Below are 23,299 nucleotides of genomic sequence, written 5' to 3' on the forward strand. Positions count from 1 at the left end.
GTCATGATTTCCGCTATAACTATTCAGGAAAAAAATTGAATGACTTTTTAAGTGGCCATTTGATCATAAAAATTAAAATTTTAAAGTTTGGGTTGAAGTTGAAATTAAAATTATATTTGTTTATGAATAAATTTGAAGTTGGTTTTGAATTTTTGTAAGGAAAAAAAGATAAAAAAAAGTGAAAATAACTTTTTCTTAAGTGAAAAAAATTTCATGATCAAACGGATTCTAAGTTTTTCTAGAGCTCGATTTCGGAAAAAGTAAAAATGTTCATGGTGAAGAGTTGTGTTATACCTATAAAGGAAAAAAAAGTGAAGGGCATTTTAATTTTTTTCAGAGTTCGACTTCGAAAAAAAATGAAAAATTTTCATGATTAAAAATTTTGTTATAACTATTAAGAAAAAAAAAGTGAAGCACTTTTTGTTTTTATCACTTTTCCCTTTTTGTATGACGTACATGGCAAATTGTGTTAGGTATGCATATTTTATATGTCAAGTCGCGTGAGATTTAAGTTGGGTAGGATATGCGTCTGCTTATTTAGCTTTATGATAGTTTAAACGTCTAGTTATGTATATCTAAAGTTGAAGGAAGTAGATGTCATTTGAAGTCAAGTTAAATGATTTTTGTATTATGTCTTGTTTTTAATATGAATTAGCATCTCGAAATCCATTGATAGGTACAGAGTAATCGATTTTATAATCGTTAGATATAAATACAGTAGAACAAGTGTTGGCTTTGTTGTATGTAAGTTGATAATGTAATTCGGTAATTAACGGTCGAATTTTGAAACTAAAAGTAACAAACTAGTATTTTGTCATATATAGAGACGTGGATAAATCTGTGAAGATATTTAGAGACGTTACTGTGGATATTATCTCGAGATTCATTGACTGGTATAGAGTAATCGATTTTATAGTCGTTATAAATGTGGTAGAACAAGTGTTGTATTTTGTCGTATGCATGTTGATAGTATAATTTGGTAATTAACGATCGACTTTTAAATTGAAAAGGTGTAACGAACTAATATTTTGTCGTATGTAGAAATGTGGACAAATCTGTGAAGATATTTAGAGCCGTTGTTGTAGATTAGCATCTCGAGATTCAGTGATAGGTATAAAATGATCGATTTTATAGTCGTTATAAATGTGGTGAAACAAGTGTTGCCTTTGTCATATGATGTTGATAATATAATTCAGCAACTAACAGTCAAATTTTGAACTGAAAAGATTTAATGAACTAGTGATTTTGTCGTATATAGAAACATGGATAAATCAATAAAGATATTTAGGATCGTTATTATAGATTATTACCACAAGATTCATCGGTAGGTACAAAGTGATTGATTTTATAGTCGTTATAAATGTGGTAAACCAAGTGTTGGCTTTGTCATATGCATATTAATAATGTAATTCGATAATTAACGGTCGAATTTTTAACTGAAACGATTTAACGAACTAGTATTTTGTCGTATATAGAAATGTGGATAAATCAATAAAGATATTTAGAGCCATTATTATGGATTAGTACCACAAGATTCATTGATAGGTAGAAAGTGATTAATTTTATAATCGATACAAATGTAGTAGAATATGTGTTGGCTCTATCGCATATTTGTTGATAATGCAAGTGATAATTAATAATCAAATATCGAGATCCATATAAAAACGTAGCTATGATGAAGATATTTAGAGTCATTGTTATGGATTAACATCTCGAGATCCATCGAAGACACAAAGGGACCGATTTTAATTTTTATAGTCAGTATAAACAAAGTGGAACAAGTGTCAGCTTGTTTCTTGTGCGTTGATAATGTAAGTCAATAATTAATGATCGAATTTAAACTAAAAAGATTAACGAACTACTATTTGACTAATACAAAAACGTGGATAAATTAACGAAGATATTTAGAATCATTCCTTTTTATTATAGCACACAAGATTTGCGAGAAGCATGAAATGATCGTTTTATCGTCATTATAGAATAAAACAAGATTTAGCTAAGTAATACATCTACGAATAAACCAAGTATAGGTAATAAACGATCAAAATATAAAATAATGAGAAGATTTAACAGATCAATTCTTTGTCTCGGACAGAAGCATTGATGAATCGATACATATATTTGCAAGTCGTTATTATGAATTAGTATTTCAAGATCCGTCTATATGCATGAAATGGTCGTTTTATAGTCATTATAAAATGAATATAAGACGTGTTAACAAATTACGTATCACAAATAAACCAAGTATAATTTGTGATCGAAATTGGACTTAAAAAGACTTAACAATTTATCAATGAAAATATCTTTGTCCCCGATAAAAATATTCATGAATCAGTGAAAATGTACGTTTGAAAGTTGTTATCATGAATTAATATCAAAATATGTCTATATGCATAAAATAGTTATTTTATAGTCATTATGAAATGAATATAACAAGTATTAGCCACATTATATTACATATCTAAGGATAAATTAAGTAGATAATTAATAATCAAATCGAATTAAAAAAATTTTAACTATTCATCATTCAAGATATTTTTGTAATGTAAATAAACAAAAAATTTATTAAAATTCAAAAATTATTGCTTAGAGTCCAAGTTTGATGTTATAAAAAAAAAGTCGATTTTCTCTTGAATTAAATTATGTTTATTATTCAACTGACTAGCTGAAAATTTGTCAGTTGGTAAGTACAGTATTTGATAGTGGGCAGAAAGATACAAAATATGTGTCAATATTATTATTATTCTGTACATTACTTTTTACTTTTTTGTACTTTGTGATATAAAGTAGCTAAAGGTTGTGATAAATGTGTCTTCGCGAATTAGTATTTTGAGATTCGTATACGTATGATTGTCTTTATATAACAAGTGTTAATTACATGTTACAAGTAAATTAAGTAACGATTTATTCATGAAATTATTTTCGTGATATAGAAAATTAAGAAATAAGAGACTTAAAAAAACTTCTAAAAAAATTGCTTGACATGTGTCTCCGTGAATTAATATTTTGGGATTCATGTACATGCATAAAATGAACGTTTTTATAATCGCTATGAAATGAATATAACAAATGTTAATAAAGTTACATGTCACAGATAAATTAAGTAAATAACTAATGGTCGAAATTAAATTTAAAAGACTTACTGATTTATCGATGGAATTATATTCGTAATGCAGAAAATTAAGAAACAAAAGACTTACAAAAGCCTCTAAAAAAATTGCTTGATATGTGTCTTCATGAATTAATATTTTTGAGATTCGTATACATGCATAAAATGATCATTTTTATAGTCGTTGTGAAATGAATAAAATAAGTGTTAACAAAGTTACATTTTACAAATAAATCAACTAAGTAATTAATGGTTGAAATTGAATTTAAAAGATTTAATGATTTATCGATGAAATTATTTTCATAATGTAGAAAATTAAGATACAAAAGACTTACAAAATCTTCTAAAAGAATTGCTTGAAACGTGTTTTCATGAATTAGTATTTCGAGATTCGTGTACATGCATAAAATGATCGTTTTTATAGTCGTTATGAAATGAATATAATAAGTGTTAACAAAGTTACGTGTCACAAATAAATCAAGTAACTAACTAATGGTTGAAATTGAATTTAAAAGATGTAATGATTTATCGATGAAATTATTTTCGTAATGAAGAAAATTAAGAAACAAAAGACTTACAAAATCTTCTAAAAGAATTGCTTGAAACGTGTCTTCATGAATTAGTATTTTGGGATTCGTGCACATGCATAAAATGATCATTTTTATAAGTGTTATGAAATGAATATAACAAGTGTTAACAAAGTTGCATGTCATAAATAAATTAAGTAGTTAATGGTCGAAATTGAATTTAAAAGCCTTTACAATTTATAGATGAAATTATTTTCATAATGTAGAAAATTAAGAAACGAAAGACTTATAAAATCTTCTAAAAGAATTACTTGAAACGTTGTCTTCATGAATTAGTATTTTGAGATTCGGGTACGTGCATAAGATGATCGTTTTTACAGTCATTATGAACTGGTAAAGTTGCTGTCATGTGACCAGGAGGTCACGGGTTCAAGCCTTGGAAACAGCCTCTGGCAGAAATGCAAGGTAAGATTGCGTACGACACATCCTTGTGGTGGGGCCTTTTCCCGGACACCGCGTATAGCGATAGCTTTAGTGCACCAAGCTGCCCTTTTTATGAAATGAATACATCAAGTGTTAACAAAGTTACATGCCATAAATAAATCAAGTACTCAATTAATGGTCGAAATTGAATTTAAAAGATTTAACGATTTACTGATGAAATTATTTTCATAATGTAGAAAATTAAGAAACAAAAGACTTACAAAATCTTCTAAAAGAATTGTTTGAAACGTGTCTTCATGGATTAGTATTTCGAGATTTGGGTACATGTATAAAATGAACGTTTTTACAGTCGTTATGAAATGAATATAATAAGTGTTAACAAAGTTACATTTCACAAATAAATCAACTAAGTAACTAATGGTTGAAATTGAATTTAAAAGATTTAACGATGTATCGATGAAATTATTTTCATAATGTAGAGAATTAAGAAATAAAAGACTTGCAAAATCTTCTAAAAGAATTGCCTGAAACTAGTCTTCATGAATTAGTATTTTGGGATTCGTGCACATGCATAAAATGATCATTTTTATAGTCGTTATGAAATGAATATAACAAGTGTTAACAAAGTTGCATGCCACAAATAAATAAAGTAATTAATGGTCGAAATTGAATTTAAAAGCCTTTACAATTTATAGATGAAATTATTTTTATAATGTAGAAAATCAAGAAACAAAAGACTTACAAAATCTTTTAAAAGAATAGCTTGAATCGTGACTTCATGACTTAGTATTTCGAGATTCGTGTACATGCATAATGATCATTTTTAGAGTCATTATAAAATGATTATATTAAGTGTTAACAAATTTATATGTCATAAATAAATCAAGTAAGTAAATAATGGTCGAAATTGAATTTAAAAGACTTAATAATTTATTGATGAAATTATTTTTGTAATGTAGAAAATTAAGAAACAAAAGACTTATAAAATCTTCTAAAGAATTTCTTGATAATTATATTATTTTGGTATCATTATAATTTATAGAATAAAACAAATATTAGCTAAAAATTCATATTTATAATATAACTAAGGTAATTAGTTGGTACTTGACTATCAAAAGTTTTGAACTATAAAATTTAGTCAAATAAATGTTTTGTTCCCGATAGAAATATCGATGAATCAGTGAAGATGTATATTTAAAAATTGTTATTATGAATTAACATCTTAAAATATGGTCATATGCATAAAATAATCGTTTTATAGTCATTGTGAAAGTATTTATTATACCCTTTTATAATGTTTACATTTCGAGATTTCCTATTGGTACTTTAAAAATTGTATTGTCATTGTCACGTCTATCTTCAATAATATTGAATGTTATGTAATTTTTCGTAGGACTCCAAGAATATGGAAAAGAATTAAGAGATAATTATTTAAAGATTAATTTTGAAGAGGATAATTATGGAGAAAATGGTGACATTGTAATAGTTCTGGTTCAACTATTTTAAGGTATTGTTCAAAATAAGTTCTCAATTCAGTTTATTCGATCCAACACTTGACGGCAGGGGCGGATCTACCCTTTGCCGAGGGGGTCCGAACCCCCTTAGGCAAAAAATTATGCTCTATATACATTATTAAAATTATTTTTTATTTATATATATTAGATGTTGAACCCCCTTCGATTAGTTTGTAGGTTCACTTATGAACCCCCTTCATGAATATCCTGGCTCCGCCACTGCTTGACGGGAATTGAAGAGCAATAAAAGGTGAGACTCAGTCATCCTTTTCGCTTTATCGTCATCCAAGTTCGTAAAAAACAGTCAAGTTCTTAAGGCAATGATGCATGCGTTTGAGGAATTAGCATATCGGTAGACTTGAATCTTGTTCTCATGTATCTAAGCCTACAAAATTTATCTTTTAATTTTAACATAAAAGGTTTATCGACAGTTAATTCTAAATTGTGGATAGTATCTCGAGATTCATTGATTGGTACAGAGTGATCGATTTTATACTTGGTATAAATGTGGTAGAACAAGTGTTGTCTTTGTCGTATGCATGTTGATATTGTAATTCGAAAATTAACAGTCGAATTTTGTACTGAAAAGTAATAAACTAGTATTTTGTCGTATATAATAACGTAGATAAATCTGTGAAGATTTTAGAGATGTTTTGTGAATTAGTATCTTGAGATTCATTGACAGGTACAAAATGATCAATTTTTATAGTCGTTATAAATGTAGTAAAACAAGTTGTTGACTTTGTTGTATGGTGTTGATAATATAATTCGGTAACTAACGGTCGAATTTTGAACCGAAATGATTTAATGAACTAGTGATTTTGTCGTATATAGAAATATGGATAAATCAATAAAGATATTTAGGATCGTTATTATGGATTAGTACCACAAGATTCATTAGTAGGTACAAAGTGATTAGTTTTACAGTCGTTATAAATGTGGTAAAATAAGTGTTGGCTTTGTCGTATGCATATTAATAATGTAATTTACTAATTAACAGTCGAATTTTGAACTGAAAAGATTTAACGAACTACAATTTTGTCGTATATAGAAGTGCGGATAAATCAATAAAGATATTTAGAGTCGTTATTCCGGATTAGTATCACAAGATTCATTAAGAGGTAGAAAGTGATTGATTTTATAATCGATATAAATATAGTAAAATCTGTGTTGGCTCTATCGCATATTTGTTGATAATGCAAGTTGATAATAACGATCAAAATTCAAATTGAAACGATTAAATGAACTAGTATTTTTTTATATATAGAAATGTAGTTATGATGAAGATTTTTAGATTCGATATTATGAATTAACATCTCAAGATCCATTGAAGACACAAAGTGATCGATTTTAATTCTATAATCGTTATAAACAAAGTGGAACAAGTGTCAACTTGTTCCTTGTGTGTTGATAATGCAAGTCGGTAATTAACGATCGAATTTCAAACCAAAAAGATTAACGAATTATCATTTGACTCATACTGAAACGTGGATAAATTGATGAAGATATTTAGAGTCGTTCCTTTTTATTATAGCATCACAAGATTTGTGAGAAGCATGAAATGATTGTTTTATAGTCACTATAGAATAAAACAAGTTTTAGCTAATTAATATGTCTACGAATAAGGCAAGTAGAGGTAATAAACGATCAAAATATAAAATAATGAGAAGATTTAACAGATTAATTCTTTATCTCAAATAGAAGCGTTGATAAATTGATACAGATATTTGAAAGTCGTTAGTATTTTGAGATCCGTCTACATGCATGAAATGATCATTTTATAATCATTATGAGATGAATTATAATAAATTACATGTCACGAATAAACCAAGCATAACTAATGGTTGAAGTTGGACTTAAAAAGATTTAACTATTTATCAATGAAAATATTTTTGTATTCTAGAAAATTAAGAAACAAAAGACTTATATAGTATCTTTTAATAAAATTGTCTAGAGGTCAAATTTGATATTGTTTGACAGCGTTTCATGTACATTCGTACTTTGAGATTTTGTATAGATATTTTAATAATACTATTGCCATATCTACCTTCTATAATTATATTTCCTTAAAATGTTCAAATATTAAGCAGTAAAATATTTATGAAATTTACATAAGATTAATTGGATAGAACTATTGGAAACTAATAAATACAATTCCTAAATAGTAATTTTTGGAGGTTCACCTGAAAATGGCAAGAAATATATGTAAGTTAATGAATTACTTAAAGAATAAATTTGAGGGTTTTGATGCATGAATTAGAAATGACATGTAGGAAAATTAAAAGAATTATATTAAAGTTTTAAAGGAAAAAACATTGAATTTATTAGATATATTATATATAGACTTTTTTTTAAAAAAAAAAATATGTGTTTACTTTGTTGCATATCTGCAGATAAAGTAAGTGATATATAACAATCATATTTAAAACTTAAAATATTAAACGATTTGCTAATTTGGATTAGCATTTTGAGTGAAATAATTATATTATTTTGATGTCATTATAATTTATAGAATAAATAAATTTTTAGCTAAAAATTTATGTCTATGATTAAGGTAATTAATTGATACTTGACTATCAAAATTTGAACGGTAAAAACTTAGTCAAATAATGCTTTATATCTTCGATCAAAATACCAATGAATCAGTAAAGATGTATATTTAAAAGTTGTTATTATGAATTAACATCTTTTAATATGTCCATATCCATAAAATAATCATTTTATAGTCATTGTGAAATGAACAAAATAAGTATTAGACCTATTACATATCTGATTTAAATTAAGTAGGTAATTAATAATCGGATCAAAGTGAAAAGATTTAACCATTCATCATTCAAAAAAATTTTGTAATGTAAATAAACAAAAGGTTAATTAAAATTCCAAACTAATTGCTTACGGTCAAGTTTGGTGGTATTAAAAAAAAGCCAATTTCGACTTGAATTAAATTATGTTTATTATTCAAATGACAAACTGAGAAATTGTCAGCTGGTAAGGATTTAGTAATGGGTAGAAAGATACAAAACATAACGGTCAATATTATTGTTATGATTGTACATTACTTTTACTTGCTATGTTTATCCTAATTTTTGTACTATGTGATATAAAGTTACAAAGGTTGCTATAAATGTGTCTTCGTGAATTAATATTTCGAGATTCGTGTACATGCATAAAATGATTATTTTTAGAATCGCTATGGAAATGAATATAACAAGTCTTAACAAAGTTACATGTCACAAATAAATCAAGTAAATAATTAATGATCGAAATTGAATCTAAAAAGACTTAACGATTTATCGATGAAATTATTTTTCGTAATGTAGAAATTTAAGAAACAAAAGACTTATAAAATCTTATAAAAGAGTTGCTTGAAATGTGTCTTCATGGATTAGTATTTCGAGATTCGTGTGCATGTATAAACTAATCGTTTTTGGAGTCGTTATGAAATGAATTGTAACACCTCGTAAATCTATCCCGAGACATCACACGGTGCTTAGGACCACAAGTGATCCCAAGCTAACCCATGAACTGGCATACTAATAAGCAACTGATTAAACATATAATAAATGACTTATTTTACTGCGCGGAAGCATAAAATGATGGAATCTGAAAGAAATACAATATTAATACAACTTTACAATCTGATAAAATCTGAAAAGAGGGACTGAAGTTACATGACTGACTCTGACTGATATCTATAAAGCCTCTACTATACTGACTATAGGTAGCTACCACCAATCAATACATATGAGTAAGAAAGTAAAGAACATAAATAAATCTAACTGAAGTCTCTGAAGTAGGTGGACTCATCATCTCGCTGGCTGGAATATGCAACTGTTTGAATCTAAATGTGCTTACTAAACTTGTACCTACATTATGAGATAATGTAGCACATAGACATATATGTGGATCAGTACTTTGAGGATGTACTGAGTATATGGGGTGAAATGCATAAGTAAAACAATATCATCACACTTTATAAAAATCATGCATGCTAAATGTAAATGACTCACATAAGATGGAGTATCTGAAATAATGAAATCTGAAATAATAAGAAACAAATCATACTTTATAATTCTAGTGAGTCATAAATAATTCTAGTGAGTCATAACATTTAGTTCTAAAAGCTGTACTTAAATTCTCTCTTTAAATCATATTGTCTAAGCGTAGAATGGACTCACTCTTAAATCTGAAATCTGTAAGCTAAGATCTTGTAACTAAAATCTTTCTGTAAAGCATAATCTGAAATAAATTTGTGAGCCTTTACACCTAATTTTTTTTTAAAAAAAGCTTTTCTTTGCTAGTAGGGAAAAATACTTTAAATAGCTTTCTGTAAGAGAAAATACTTTTTCTTAATGCTTTAAATCAGTAAGCTATTTTAAGAGTAGGGGACATCTCTTGGGAGTTTTTTCTAACCTACATAAACCATGTGAGCTGAAATGGAGTCCAACATCTTGCCCACGATGGGGAGAGTTGTTCTTCTCTTACCATCGGAATAGAATCTTAACTTAAGTGATCACTATCTTAACCCACTATGGGCAATCATAAACCTACGGTGGCACGTAGTTCTGGGACATGAGACCTTAGAATCATACCCAACTCGATGCTAAATACTACTCCCATTCTTATGCTCAGGATCTTAAGAAATCCACTTCAAAACTTAGCACAAAGATTTACAAGAAAATTAATTATGCTCTTTTCTTTTCTTTAAATCAAAAGTCATATGAATAAAGTGAATTCTTTATCTCAGCTTAGGACCAAAAGGTCAAATCTTTATCAAATATCTGAGAATGATCTTATCTTAGGGTGCTTATAGCACAACAATCTTGAAATAACAATCTTTAATTAGGGCTTAATGACCCCATGCTTCAAACTCATGTAAAATCATAGAAAAACATCATACTTAATATGCTTCTTGAAAATCATCAACAATATCAAGATAATAAAATTCAAGAATTGCAATATCATGCTAAAAACTCAATTGGAAAATTTGAAAAATCGCATTACATGCATAAATATATGAAAATAGTCATGTAATTCAACATTCAATCACTTGAAATCTCAAAATCTTCAAACAATAAAAATTGGGTATAAACCCTAACTTCAATTTCATGGAAAATCACATAAAAATTCAGTAACTTGTAATTTAAAATAAGTTTTGGGCACAAGGACGAAAGGATTGTCCTTGCTCAAACCCCACATACCTTAATTGATGGTCTTAGATTAGAAAGCTTGAATCTTGGATTCCTATGATGCTTTTGAAGATGAGTTCTTGGAGTTCTTGAATTGGAAATTCATTATCTTGGAGAATTGATGAGGAAAAATTAGATTTCTTGGAGAATAAGCTTGAGTTTTAGGGTTTTCTTTTGGGAGAGAGAGAATTATTGATGAGTAAGTTTGGCTTGAATTCCTTTTTGTGTTCTTGAATAATGTTTCTTCAAGAAGATAACTCAAATTTATGTCCTTGGAAATGTTATTGAATGATTTTCTTGAAATTCTTGAAATAGAAAGCTTATTTCTTGGTTGTTTTCTTGAATAAACGGAGATAGAATGGATGAATCTTGAAGAGAATTGATTAGGGTTTGTTCTTGGGAGTAAAGTAGGATAATGGGGGTAAAATAATTCCCCAATAGCGGCTATACATTGCTATATTACGACCTGGGTTGAGGGGGGAAAAGACCCCATTGCCCCTCATTAATTTAAAGCAGAAATTCGTAACCCGCATCCCGATTTTGCCCTTTGCCGCGACGTCGTACCATCGCGGCAGCTTATTGTCTCACACTAAAATGGCTATAACTTTTCGCTCGGGTATTGGTTTTAGGCAAAATTGGTATCGCTGAAAAGCTAATTCAATTATCTACAATTTAGTGGGCCTTGGGATGGAATATTCTACATACATAAAAAGTTATACACTTTCAAAATTGACCCTTGTAGAATTGGATACCAAACTTTGAATGAATCTAATGTTCTTAGCTTCACTTGGATCTAAGTGATTTCTATGAACATTATTCACTTAATAATAACTTCACATTGTTAGGATTAAATTCATGACACAAGAATTCGAATTATGGATCACGAGTATGGTAATTACACTTTCACTGCGACGTGGTGAAATCGCGTTAAGCTACTGGAAAAGGACGAGTGCGAATTTGCACTCTGGCGCGATGCGGTGCTATCGCATTGCACCACTAAAAATTGACAATTGGGAATTTGGACCTCTCCGCGATGCGCTAATATCGTGGAGGTCCACTAAAATTGACGATTGCCATTTTGGCATCCACCGCGACACGGCGAGTGTCCAGGTGGGACACTGCATTACTAAAAATGCTCCAACTTTTTTTTCGAGTGTCAGATTTGGGCGAATTTGATATCGATGGAAATCTTATTCAATTTTTCACACAATGAAAGGTCTATATCTAGAAAATTCCATATGAAATAAAGGTTATTAATTTTTGAAGCACACTCATGACATTCTAGGAACGAATTTTAAGCTGGAAAAAACACGGGGTGTTACAATATCTCCCCCTTGGGAACATTCGTCCTCGAATGTGGATAATTAAGCTGAAAATACTGAGGAAATCTGAGGTTATTAGCTATCATGCACAACTGAAATAAACTAAATAACTGAATCTTAAACATAATGAGCTACTGAACTGAACTGTGGGTGCATGGATTCTCAAGAAAATAGCTATATGGCTGAGATAGAAACGAGAGCGCCAACTTATGAGTAACCATTACTTTAGGATGGATCTGATTTTGTGAGAAAAAGAATGGGAGGTTTATGACATGAAAACTCGGGGTATTACAACATATCCCCCTTGGAATCGTTCTTCCCCGAATGATACTTATTTGGTTAAAATACTAGAAAAAGACTGAGATTATATACAGGATACTTACGAACTGAATCACGACTTAATATCTAAATATGAAACTAATGCATTATGCATATATTGAGATGGATCCGCAGTTTACATAGATGCGAACAAACTACCTCTTGAAATGGCGATCCGCAGTTTACATAGATGCGAACAAACTACCTCTTGAAATAGCCATACTCACGAGATTTTTAGGTAGGTGAGACTAGACTAAATCGGAAGATAGAAAAGCTATAGAGTTTTGTCTGTCTGACTGTTAAACTGGTTTTCTGGCTACACGGACCCAGTCATACTGAATGCTCATACCCTGATGGAGCATTTCTTTAACACTCTTTTAAGAGGTTCTAACGATATTAGGGAGTAAAGAACTTTGGGCATGATCTGAACAAAACATCTGAATAAAGAATTACAACATTGCTACGACTCTATAGCATGGAACATAAACTTGTAAATCCTAAGCCAGGATAGAAGTACTAGACCTTAAGCAATGCAACTTCTTACTTTAAAGCTTAGCAACACTTTCTCAAATACTCACTTAACTAAACTATCCCCTTATATACCAACATAACGTTCAAAGTCTATCTTCATAACCACATATGCGCTTCTAGACAACTACTCATAAGAGCATTTTTCTCATATTCTCTAATACCTCTATCAATAACAACTTTCAAGCACTATCCAATCCTTAGAAAGACACACATAAAATATTCCCAACTAACCAAGTCATACATAAAAAGCTTCACCTCAATATTCCTTCATTTAATAACCTACATAAAATAAGTATATAACAATCCTCCCAAACATAACATATTTACTTTCTCCCATCTACACAAGTAGTCATCATCACTATTAGAATCTGGAAGTTTGACTTAGTTACTTATTCTATCATCTCCCCCTTAGCTTTAAGCCATCATTCTAAGTCTGTGGATCACTCAATAAGCTCTAATCTTAACTAAAATCACTTTACTCTAGAGTCTGGTGTGAAATCAATACATATAAAACTAAACTTACCCTGAAGGACTGTATCTTAATGTGTAACTCCCAATGCTAATGCCTTCTTCTAAGATTCAATTCTTAGATTTCTATAGCCCCAAAATTCATCATATAACAACTTAAACACTCACTAACTTAGAATCTTCACTTAACATGGATATTTCCAAACCCTTGCTGAACCATACTAACTCCCTTCATACTCTACTAATATCACATAATATCACATCTCTAAACTTATATGTTTTCTAAACCATGAGAATCAAGATCATATCAAAAGGTTCGATACTATAAATCAAAACTCCTTAACTTAGGCATTTAGAGCACCATATACCATCTAACTAGTCTTCTTCCACTTAGCAACTCAACAGTATTACTAACTACTCACAACACGTAATAACCTTAGAAAATAATGCAACCCCATATCACCTTGGGCACACCTCTACATCGTACCTGCAACATTATACTAAATTGCGAATAAATAAACTTAAGCTCTTGCACACACTGTTCAAGCCTACTAGATCACTTCCATATAACTAGCATCACTAACCAAGAAATTATTACATCCACCTTGATGACCTTTAACTGCTCAAACTTAATGTCTAGTGTTAAACATGATTTAACAACCTACTTTAAAACTAATTCTCACTTGGAAACTATATAATGAAACATCAAGAAACACTAGTCAACTAGAATCTCATAACAATAATAATCGATCATAATCATATGGCATATCTTATTTACAATCCATTAACACATCCTCCTTCTACATATCATTACTATTTACCCTTATATATATATCGATTACTATCATATCTCATTAAGTTTCAACTAAAACTCCTTTTTGTAACCTCAAGGGAAGCCTAAATTAATGATACTAAACCATCAAACACTTCATCAATGTCCTATACCTTTCAAACACAATAAATACCATTAATAACTCCTCTCATACTTCAAACAAACAATAATTCACCTTAACTAATAATTTATTCTCTACCTTCCACTAAACTAACGCACAAAGACATATCAGAATAATGCAAAATCTATAGCATGCATAAGTTTATCTCTATACCTTCTATCAATCGTCATTCCCACTTTTCTTGTCACTACTCTTCTATACCCATACTTCCAACTATAATAAGGTTCCTGCAATTCATAAATCATAACGCTGAAGTTCATAATATCCCTCGAATGCACACTAAATTTAATAATCTAGGTTCATACTATCTCCTCTCATGTGCACTATCTGTATTAAAAGGGTCGATGGGCAATTTGAATACACATATAATTCGGTCTCAACTGGACAACTCATAACGATGAGAACATTAACTTTCAACTTAAGGAACTTAATACACTAGGGAGCTCCTCTCAAGCCCCTTGTGTGACTTCTGAAGTTTCTGCTAGTAAATCTAAGAGCATTATCTGGGGAGGAACTAAAACTTGCTAATCGTGTTATCTCAAGAATAATAAAAAGATGAGGAATTTTGGGGTAACACACGAATAGATAGAAGATTCTGAGAGAACAACTTTACTGCATGATCAAGAGTAGGAAAGAAAGAAAACTTTTCTTAAATGCCTCGTAGCCTCTCGAAGAAAAATATAGACATCTCTGTAACGTTCCGCAAGACTCTACTAGACACGGCTTCACAGACACCCTAGGACACTTGAACCTTGTACTCTGATACAAAGTTTGTAACAGCCTAAATATCTATCCTGAGACGTCACACGGTGCTTAGGACTACGAGTGATCCCAAGCTAACCCATGAACTGGCATACTAATAAGCAACTGATTAAACATGTAATAAATGACTTATTTTACTGCGGGGAAGTATAAAATGATGGAATCTGAAATAAATACAATACTAATACAACTTTATAATCTAATAAAATCTGAAAAGAGGGACTGAAGTTACATGACTGACTCTGACTGACATCTGTGAGCCTCTACTATACTGACTATAGGTAGCTAGGGCGCGACCCCAACTACCACTAATCAATACATATGAGTAAGAAAGTAAAGAACATAAATAAATCTAACTAAAGTCCCCAAAATAGGAGGACTCATCATCTCGCTGGCTGGAATCTGCAATTGTCTGAATCTAAATGTGCTTACTAAACTTGTACCTACATTATGAGACAATGTAGCACATAGAAATATATGTGGATCAGTAATTTGAGGATGTACTGAGTATATGGGGGTGAAATGCATAAGTAAAACAATATCATCACACTTTATAAAAATCATGCATGCTAAATGTAAATAACTCACATAAGCTGGAGTATCTGAAATAATGAAATCTGAAATAATAAGAAACAAATCATACTTTATACTTCTAGTGATTCATAACATTTAGTTCTAAAAGTTGTACTTAAATTCTCTCTTTAAATCATATTGTCTAAGTGTAGAAAGGACTCACTCTTAAATTTGAAATCTGTAAGCTAAGATCTTGTAACCAAAATCTTTCTGTAAAGCATAATCTGAAATAAATTTGTGAGCCTTTATACCTAGTTTTCTAAAAAAAAAAGCTTTTCTTTGCTAGTAGGGAAAAATACTTTAAAAAGCTTTCTGTAAGAGAAAATACTTTATCTTAATGCTTTAAATCAATAATTTGTTTTAAGAGTAGGGGACATCTTTTGGGAGTATTTTCTAACCGGCATAAACCATGTGAGCTGACATGGAATTCAATGTCTTGCCCACGTTGGGGAGAGTTGTTCTACCCTTGCTATCAGAATAGAATCTTAACTTAAGTGATCATTATCTTAGCCCACTATGGAAAATCATAAACCTATGGTGGCACGTAGTTCTGGGACATGAGACCTTGGAATCATACCCAACTCGATGCTAAATACTACTCCCATTCTTATGCTCAGGATCTTAAGAAATCCACTTCAAAACTTAGCACAAAGGTTTACAAGAAAACCAATTATGCTCTTTTCTTTTCTTTAAATCTCAAGCCATATGAATAAAGTGAATTCTTTATCTCATCTTAGGACCAAAAGGTCAAACCTTTATCAAATATCTGAGAATGATCTTATCTTAGGGTGCTTATAGCACAACAATCTTGAAATAACAATCTTTAATTAGGGCTTAATGACCCCATGCTTCAAACTCATGTAAAATCATAGAAAAACATCATACTTAATATGCTTCTTGAAAATCATCAACAATATCAAGATAATAAAATTCAAGAATCGCAATATCGTGCTTAAAACTCAATTGGAAAATCTGAAAAATCACATTACATGCATTAATATATGAAAATAGTCATGTAATTCAATCACTTGAAATCTCAAAATCTTCAAACAATAAAAATTGGGTATAAATCCTAACTTCAATTTCATGGAAAATCACATAAAAATTCAGTAACTTGTAATTTAAAATAAGTTTTGGGCACCCGGACGAAAGGATTGTCCTTGCTCAAACCCCACATACCTTAATTGATGATCTTAGATTAGAAAGCTTGAATCTTGGATTCCTATGATGCTTTTGAAGATGAGTTCTTGGAGTTCTTGAATTGGAAATTCACTATCTTGGAGAATTGATGAGGAAAAATTGGATTTCTTGGAGAATAAGCTTGAGTTTTAGGGTTTTCTTTTGGGAGATAGAGAATTGATGAGTAAGTTTGGCTTGAATTCCTTTTTGTGTTCTTGAATATTGTTTTTTCAAGAAGATAACTCAAATTGATGTCCTTGGGAATGTTATTGAATGATTTTCTTGAAATTCTTGAAATAGAAAGCTTATATTTTGGTTGTTTTCTTGAATAAAAGGTGATAGAATGGATGAATCTTGAAGAGAATTGATTAAGATTTGTTCTTGGGAGTAAAGTAGGATAATGGTGATAAAATAATTCTCCAATGGCGGCTATACATTGCTATATTACGACCTGAGTTGAGGGGAGAAAAGATCCCATTGCCCCTCATTAGTTTAAAGCAGAAATTCATAACCCACATCCCGATTTTGCCCTTTGCCGCGATGCGGTACCATCGTGGAAGCTTACTGTCTCACACTAAAATGGCTAAAACTTTTTGTTCGGGTATTGGTTTTAAGCAAAATTGATATCATTGGAAAGCTAATTCAATTATCTATAATTTAATGGGTCTTGGGATGAAAGATTCTACATACATAAAAAGTTTTACACTTTCAAAGTTAAAATGAATCTAATGTTCTTAGCTCCACTTGGATCTAAGTGACTTCTATAAACATTATTCACCTAATAAGAAATTCACATTCTCAGGATTAAAGTCATGACACAAGAATTTGAATTACGGATCACGATTACGGTAATTACACCTTCACCGCGACGTGGTGAAATCGTGTTAAGCTACTAGAAAAGGACGAGTGCGAATTTGCACTCCGGCGCGATGCAGTGCTATCGCATTGCACCGTTGGAAATTGATAATTGGAAAGTTGGACCTCTCCGTGATGCGTTAATATCGTGGAGGTCCACTAGAATGTGACGATTGCCATTTTGGCATCCATTGCGATGCGGTGAGTGCCCAGGTGGGACACTGCATTACTAAAAATGCTCTAACTTTTTTTCGAGTGTCGGATTTGGGCAAATTTGATATCGATGGAAATCTTATTCAATTTTCCACACAATGGAAGGTCTATATCTAGAAAATTCCGTATGAAATAAAGGTTATTAATTTTTGAAGCACACTCATGACATTCTAGGAATGAATATTAAACTAGGAAAAACACGGGGTGTTACATGAATATAACTAGTATTAACAAAGTTACTCTAGTTACCTTTCCCTTGGATGCTTACGTTAAACTCACCCCAGACTTGGGTTATCTCTTGCATGATCCTAGTTGTTATCAGCGTCCATTAGTAAATTGATTTTTTTACAACACACTCACCCTGATATAGCAGTTGTTGTCCAGCATTTGAGTCAGTTTCTTCAACTTCCTCGCACATGCTCGCTGCATTCCATGTTCTTCGGTATCTCCTTAATGATCCTGGTCAAGGGATATTACTTTCTAAGGATCCTTGCTTTTCTTTATGTGCATACTCAGATTCAGATTGGGCAGGTTGTGCCTCTTCCAGGAGATCCATTTCTGGTTATTTCATTACCCTCGGAGGTTGTCCCATTTCCTGGAAGATCAAAAAGCAGCCTACGATCTCACTTTCCTCGGCTGAGGTTGAATATCGCGCTTTGCGCAAAGTTGTAGCTGAGATTTCATAGATGGTTTGTCTACTTGGTGATGTTGTTTGCATATTATTAACCCTGTTTCTCTGTATTGTGACAGCCAGACTGACCTTCATATTGTAAAAAATTCAGTTTTTCACGAGCGTACGAAGCAAATTGATGTCGACGATTGCTTAGTTGCTGGCTTACTCTGCATCACATTCCCAATTCACTATAGCTTGCTGACATTATGACCAAACCCCCTACTGGTCTTCTCCATCATCATTTTCTTTGTAAGCTTGGTGTTTTCTCACCCTCAAGCTTGAGGGGTTGGGGGTGGGGGGAAGGTGTTAGACCCAGTTAATATTTGTGGCCCAATAGTATAGATAGAACCCGAGTCCAAATAACATTTTGTCATGCAATATGCTATACATAGATAGTGAGTCAGATAATTTTTCGTTATTCATTTAATAGGAAAGAGACAGTCATGTAATAATGGAAGCTTCTCGATGGCTTTATCTTTCATTCTCTCTTTAGACAGTTGAATTTTTCTCCATGAAAATCTGAGGCGATCTCGAGTTTGCCAACAATAACAGTTACTTAGCTGATTTATTTGTAACTTTGTTAACACTTGTTATATTCATTTCATAAGAACTATAAAAACGATCATTTTATGCATGTACAGGAATTTCAAAATACTAATTCATGAAAGACACGTTTCAAGCAATTCTTTTAGAAGATTTTGTAAGTCTCTTGTTTCTTAACTTTCTACATTTTGAAAATAATTTCGTCGATAAATTGTTAAGTCTTTTAAATTTAATTTCGATCATTAGTTACTTACTTGATTTATTTGTGACATCCAACTTTGTTAACACTTGTTTTATTCATTTCATAACGACTCTAAAAACGATCATTTTATGCATGTACACGAATTTTAAAATACTAACATGAAGACATGTTTCAAGCAATTCTTTTAGAAGATTTTGTAAGTCTTTTGTATCTTAATTTTCTACATTACGAAAATAATTTCATCGATAAATTGTTAAGTCTTTTAAATTTAATTTCGACTATTAGTAACTTATCTGATTTATTTATGAAATGTAACTTTATTAACACTTGTTATATTCATTTCATAACAACTCTAAAATTGATCATTTTATGTATGTCCACGAATTTTGAAATACTAATCCATAAAGACATGTTTCAAGCAATTCTGTTAGAAGATTTGTAAGTCTTTTGTTTCTTAATTTTCTACGTTACGAAAATAATTTCATTGATAAATTGTTAAGTCTTTTAAATTCAATTTCGACCATTAGTTACTTGATTTATTTGTGACAATGATCAGCATCAGCTAAGAGATCAGTGGTGAACTTATGTTGGTTCACAATATAACCTTGAGAGTGAGATGAGACCTCAAGACCCAAAAAATAATGTATAGAACCCAAGTCTTTAATTTTGAACTGACTATCCAAATATGACTTGAGGGAATTTATTTTAGTAAATATCATCACCAACCAATAGAATGTCGTCCACATAGACTACCAGTATAACAAGAGAACAAGCCATAGACTTGGTAAAAAAAGAGTAGTCATTTTATTTGGAAATGTAGCCTTTTGAAAGCAAAGCTTCAGACAATTTTGAAAACCATTGCTTGGAAGCTTGTCGAAGGCCATAGAGGGACTTCCTCAACCTGCAAACCAATGGGAAAGATGAAGTAGAAGACCCAACATCAAGTCCAAGAGGGACTTTCAAATAAATATCTTCATGGAGGTCACCATGGAGAGACATTATTAACATCTAGCTGAAAAGTAGTCCAACCCTTTTTAACAGCAAAGGTTAAGAGACACCTGACAGTAGTAAGCTTAACTATAGGAGAAAAGGTCTCAATGAAGTCAATGTCTTCCTTTTGTCACCTCAAATAACCAATCTATCCTTGTACCTCTACACTGAACCATCAACCTTGTACTTAATCTTGTAAACCTACTTACAAGGAATAGATTTCTTGTATGGAGGAAGAGGGACAGTGTTCCAAGTGTTGTTGGCTTTAAGAGCATCAAATTCCTTTTATATTTCCTCTTGCCAAGCAGGATGAGAAGTTGTCTGCTGGTAATTTTGAGGCTTATGCATGTGATGTATGGCATTAGTGGGTACCTTGGGAGCATAAACAGTACAACATATATAATAAAAAAGATATGCAAGAGCAGGTGTAGTTCTAGAGGATTTCCTAGTGCCTACAGTTGGGATAGAAAGACTAGAAAAGGAAGATGAAGGTAGAGTTGGAAGAGAAGTGTTAGAAACTAGGGGAGGGGTAGGAACCAAAGGTATGGGTGAATCAATAAAAGGAGAGACATGAGCTGGAAAAATGGTAGAAGGAGAATCCTTGTAAGGGAATATATGTTCATAAATAACCACATCCCTAGAGAAGATAATAGAGAAGGTGGAAAGAGAAAGTAGTTTGTAGCCTTTTTTACCACAAGGGTAACCAAGGAAAACACAATAAAGGGATCTAGACTGAAATTTGTTAGCCCATATGTTATTGGGCCTTTAGTTTATGGACCTTTAGGTTATTGGCTATGTATATATAGCCTACTCTTGTTTTAGTTAGTTTTATGCTTTTCAGATTATATTGTAAACCTTAGCCTTTCTTCCCTTCAATAAAGTTCTATTAACATGGTATCAAAGCTAGTTCGATCCATGTCCTTTGATTTGTTGGTTGAAGATTTTGTAGCAGGCACCTACTGCGCGGATCGAACTTTTGCTTGCTACCATTGTTGTTCGTTCGGAATTGTTCAACCTAGGGTGCTGCTGTATTCGTTTGCTATTTTCGTTGGGTTTTTTTTTTGGTTGGATTGATTCGTTGCTGTCTTCGTTTGCAGTCTGGTATTGTTCGTCTTTCGTTCTTTTGCTTGCTGCCATTGTTGTTCGTTCGGAATTGTTCAACCTAGGGTTTTGCATCTTTTTGTTTTTTGAATTGTTTGTGTGTTGCTGTGTTTACAATGACTGGAAAGGATGATTCTCTCCAGTCCATTAGTACTCAATTAGATGGTAAGAACTATGCATATTGGAGTTATGTCATGAAGAATTTTCTTCGTGGGAAGAATATGTGGGGTTATATCACTGGAGTAAAACCAAGACCTATCGATGATAAAACTGAAAATTTTGATTTGTTGGTGGACTTATGGGAAACTAATAACTCCAAGATTATCACTTGGATCAACAATTCTGTAACTCAGTCAATTGGTATGCAATTGGCTAAGTATGACACAGCAAAGGAGGTCTGGGATCATTTGGAAAGACTGTACACTCAGTCTAATTTTGCTAAGCAGTACCAGTTGGAGTATGATATCCATGCTCTTCAACAGCATGATCTCAGTATTCAAGATTTTTATGCTGCCATGTCGGATTTGTGGGATCAATTGGCACTTACTGAATCTGCAGAGTTAAAAGGTTTTGGGCCGTACATTGCTAGACGGGAAGAGCAACGCTTGGTTCAGTTTTTGATGGCACTACGTTCTGACTTTGAGGGCCTACGTGGAACAATCCTTCATCGATCTCCCCTCCCTACTGTTGATTCTGTGGTTCATGAACTGATTACAGAAGAGACTCGTATCAAGTCTCAAGTGGATAAAGGGTCTAAAGTAACTACTACTCCTGTCGTGTTTGCTTCTTCAACTGATCAGTCTAGGCCACCACGTACTCAGACTCGACAATCTCCTAAAGTTGCATTTGATGAGTGTGCATTCTGCAAACAGAAAAATCATTGGAAGGCTCAGTGTCCGTTGTTACTTAACAAGGTCAAACAGCCTCAATCTGGGCAGCAACAGAAATATGGGCAGCAAAAGTATCCGTCACGCCCATCTGGTGCTCCTCCGTGGTCATCTCGTCCTCCACAGTTCGCTGCTGCTGCACCATCTGTAGATGTTGAGTCTGTTAGCACTATGCCACCTTCTGTGTTGGATCCCCAGGTTTTCGAACAGTTCAGACAGTTCTTCGTTTCTAATCCTACGGCCATGTCAGCATCTATGTCTCATTCGGGTTCAGTTTCTTCTAGTACCTCAGGTATTCCTTCCTCCTTGTGGATATTGGATTCTGGTGCGTCTCATCACATGTCCCCTCATTTGTCATCGTTTGGTTCTTTGTCACCCATTTCACCAATCTCTGTTATGTCCGCGAGTGCTGTACCTATGTCAGTCGAGGGTGTTGGTTCTGTTACTACCCCTCACATTGTCCTCTCTGATGTTTATTACATTCCCAAACTTGCTTTAATCTTGTTTCGGTCAGTCAGTTGTGTAAGGCTGGTAATTGGGTGTTTTTTTCTGATTCTGTTTGTGTTATACAGGACCAACACACTCAGAGGGTGATTGGGACCGGCCGTAGGTTGGGGGAACTCTATGTCTTGGAGAATCTCAAAGTGTCTGTAGTTGCTGCCTCTAGCATAGATTTATCTTCTTTTCGTTTGAGTCCTTTGTCTTCTCAGTTTTATCTTTGGCATTCCAGATTAGGACATGTGTCAGTTTCACGTTTACGTTTTTTGGTCTCTAGTGGTGCTTTGGGTCATGTGAACACTAGTGATATTTCAGATTGTAGTGGTTGTAAACTGGCAAAATTTTCTGCCTTACCGTTTAATAAAAGTGTGTCTTATTCTGTTGCTCCTTTTGATATTATTCATTCTGATGTATGGGGACCAGCGCCAGTATCCACTAAGGGTGGATC

The sequence above is a fragment of the Capsicum annuum genome, chromosome 12 (genome assembly GCF_002878395.1).
Source record: "Capsicum annuum cultivar UCD-10X-F1 chromosome 12, UCD10Xv1.1, whole genome shotgun sequence".
NCBI classification, from domain to species: Eukaryota; Viridiplantae; Streptophyta; class Magnoliopsida; order Solanales; family Solanaceae; genus Capsicum; species Capsicum annuum.